At 42.1% G+C, this 3,655-nt stretch overlaps 1 protein-coding gene across 2 annotated transcripts in view; it reads left to right on the forward strand.

Moving 5' to 3' along the window:
* The first annotated feature begins 291 nt into the window (after positions 1 to 291).
* LOC111270408 (atrial natriuretic peptide-converting enzyme) overlaps positions 292 to 3,655 on the forward strand; it is a 52,361-nt gene continuing 48,997 nt past the window's right edge. Inside the window, exon 1 of one of the 2 annotated variants that reach the window (XM_022850615.2) lies at positions 292 to 1,088. The gene's annotated coding sequence lies outside the window, so the exon portion shown is untranslated. The remainder of the gene's footprint in view (positions 1,089 to 3,655) is intronic. The other variant, XM_022850616.2, reaches the window with a different exon arrangement.

Here is a 3,655-nt window from a genome sequence, read left to right on the forward strand (position 1 = left end):
CAGGAGGCAGGATTCGCCTTTGGTGTTCTTGTTTGGTTTCCACGGTGGTTGCGGCGGCGTTGCTCTACTCAGCGCCGTCGACACTAAAGCTGATTTGGGCTGGTTACTTGTGTCTGCGACTCTCTCTCCCGCTTTCTGCTGTTTTTCGCCTCGTTCACCATCGCCCGCGGCGGCAACCTCCTTTCTCGTCGCCGTCTAGCCTGGGCTTGTCGATACTGTCCAACTGTTCATGTGTGTGTGCGTGTGTTTATATGTGTATATGGCGGGTTCCCGGCATCGGGTCCCTCGATGCTCCAGCTCGGGCAGTTCCGACGGTTGTTCCGTCATTCGCAGACTGCCCGGCGTCCGGCTCACAGGAGAGTTTCTCTCCGAGTGACTTTCTCCTTTCGACTATTCATTTTCCCTTTTCTCTTTGTCTGATCCGAGACATTGAAGAACCGATTACGCTTTGCTTTTATGCATCGACCGACAGACACCCACAACAGATTAGTTTGCAACCGGTCGATCTTTTTTGGAGGATAATATCAGGGAATCTCTTGGTATCAAGGGCTTCTCTTGACCTTCGAACGTTGGAGAACGTACGCTCACCAGAGATCGCCTAATTTTCGGACTGCTCTGTTTATTCATCTGATCTAATCTTCTAATCTGAACTGACAGACTTACTAGATAACTCTATCTGATCTTATCTGCCCCTCAGCTAAGCCCTTTCCAACATCTCCGTTGTCATTATCTTTGAAACTTAACTGAGGCTGGAAAGACCATTGGATCAGACTCAATATCAGCGGCGATTGAAATTTTCAAATCTTGCAAAGCCGTTGATTGAAGCGCTGAACGTGGGTGCCAACATTAATTGCAGGAAACAGCAAAAACTTACGGTCAATTTGCAGAACCGAAGCTGTGCTTGTACGTGTCTGTAGATTAAAAAAAGTGTTTGGACTCACTAGACCTGGCTAGCGAATGCACGCGAATAGTGAGTGGTGCCTTGTCACGGATAACCACTGCGTGACAAACGTAAACAAGTATCGATACCTTGTAGGGCGAACGTACTTAAGACATCTATATCGGCTGAACGTCGGCGGCGATAATCTGTAAGTAAAACGAAATAATATCCGATTTCTATTTACACACATGTTGCGTATCTATCGGTGCTTTCATCATTTTCATCAGCTACGGAATTATAATTAAATGTATGATAGTGTTGACGTTCAGAATAGCTCTTTCACTCTGACTGGTATCGAATCATTCGGTTGTTGCATACGTTGTCTCGTGTAGTTATATCTCAAAAAGCATACTAACGAAACAAGTATAATTTTTTAGGAAGTTCATAGATACTTACTTGCCCACCTGTTTTGTTCAAGCTAGATATTTTGCCTAGGTTAAAATAGTCCAAGTGATTTACATGGTTTCGAAATGTTGTAAGCTTTTTATATACATTACTGTCTTGTTATGCCCATCATTGCCATGAGTTCAGTACTACGTTTACCTTCTAAATCAAAATGTGTGAATTTACCTTCGTTCATTGTGTATTGTCTCGTTCTCGCCAGCAACAAGCTTTGTTTTTGGCAATCTTGTTGCTACCTCCGTTCACAGCTCATATTTATGTGTCTACGTGTGTATATGTACGTGCGCGCGTGTATGCGTGTACGTCCGTCTGCGCATTAAACTGATGCGGCTGGCAGGCAAGGTGCTGTTGATCCATACAGGTGTTGGTACTCAGCTAAATCGCTAGGCCGCAATCGGCCTGCGCCTGTAGCCGGCGTTTTTCTTTGTTAGGTTTGCACCTGTGTATCTCAATATGCCGCTGTTTCCACTGCGGCACCGTTCTGAGCTATCCAATCGGCCTGTATATATACCTTCTGCCTGTCTGGAGTATGATATTGATAGTCGCCTCTTTTTTTCTGGTGCCCTCGAGCTCCCAGCATTCGGAAGTTTCCTTCAGGCCGTAATTGTCGGCGAGTGTAGTGTTAACGCTACTAAACTAACGGCTTCGTGCGTATTGCTACTGCTGGTATCACTGGTGGCACTGTGTAACGGGAACTTTTGCTGAACGTAACGATGTAGCTTGGCCACTGGCGCATACCATTCAGCGCAAGGCGTTGATGAACAAATGAGCCGACCGTTTGAAAGCCGTTCGTCTTCTAAAACTAGTGATCTGCTCCGATTCCCTCTGGCTGAAGGTTATACAATTGGTCTATATAGTTATCTATATATTAGATAGAGACACGCACACAAATTGATGTAATCTTCATATGTAAATCAATGTCATATAAACTGACAGCTTATATGCTGCAACAGATTATATGTGCATATATAGGCAAGTGTAAAAAACTAATCATAAACCCTCAAGATTTGATATTTAGAAGCCAAACAAATAATCCTATACATAAAAATAGGCTAGTATCTTTGTGTTCTGTAGGTGGGTTGTGCATATAATATGGGTGCGCCCGTAGCGAGACGTAATTTATAACCCTGATTATGATTCACGTTTACTTATGCTTTACATGATGTGCAGCCCTATAAAACGGTATAGGGTGGCCAAAGTCAGATATTATTCACATTGAAACGATTATTTTTTTTTAATGAAGTCTAACTTCCTCAGTCAGGGAGCTCATGGTCATAAAAGGGATTATACGTAAATTTATACAAGCTATTCAAGACGCAAGCAAGTTAGCTCTACGCCTATAGTAAACTACAACGAAGGCGCACATCGATGCCGAAAGCTTTTGAAGATCGTAACAAATCTGCCAGCAACATGACATCACGAAGTAACGCATTAATTTACATTTTTGAAGTTATCACATGCCCTTTAACGGGTACTGCCTTGCCTTGGTCAGCCAATTAGAGGCCAAAACTAGAATCACAGATGACCCAAATTCACCTCGTGTGCAAACCTCCACAACTTATTCTTAGTGTATATATGTGTTTTGTACCACCACCAAACCTAATCGTAGGACATATATAAATTATAGTAATTATAATTATCCGATATATAATTACCGGTTATATTTATCGGTAAATCTTTCATTAAATTAACTACGGATTACTTCACTGGTACGACATATATATGGTGCGTGTGTTCTAGCTGCTGCTCTACGCGAAGAAAAATTGTATGCATCGTTGTTATAAGTCGTAAGATATTGTTATGGTTCTGTGGCCGATACTAGCTGAGAACGTAATTGGCAAGTCAACGGTCGGCTATAGGATAAGATTAGTAATAGAACCGTAAAAATGCCCACACAGGGATAAGCGCGGGCGAACGGATCCCCTACTCAACAACACGGTTAAGCGTGTTTCAATTCCGGCTGGCTTCACCAGTTAAAACAAAACATAACGGTCAGCTGAAATGGATGAAGTTTTATAGACACCATAATCCCAGTGAAGCTCATTTGGAAGAACAGATTTTTGTTCAGAGACCTAATATTCATAGGTGAAAAGAAAATTGGAACCCTTAGAGCCACTCACCGTCATATCATTAGGCAGTCAGTGACAGAAAGAAATTGTAGATTAGACGACATGGGTATTATACAATAGGAGATGAGAAATCAGACATGTGTCTAGCTCCTATTGCAGCAGTATAACAAGCATGTTCTTTTAAATTCAAGATTTAATTTTACAATGAACTCATTCTGAGTAAAATCTATCTTCTTTAATATAT

Source organism: Varroa jacobsoni, unplaced genomic scaffold (assembly GCF_002532875.2).
Source record: "Varroa jacobsoni isolate VJ856 unplaced genomic scaffold, vjacob_1.0 scaffold_1470, whole genome shotgun sequence".
NCBI classification, from domain to species: domain Eukaryota; kingdom Metazoa; phylum Arthropoda; class Arachnida; order Mesostigmata; family Varroidae; genus Varroa; species Varroa jacobsoni.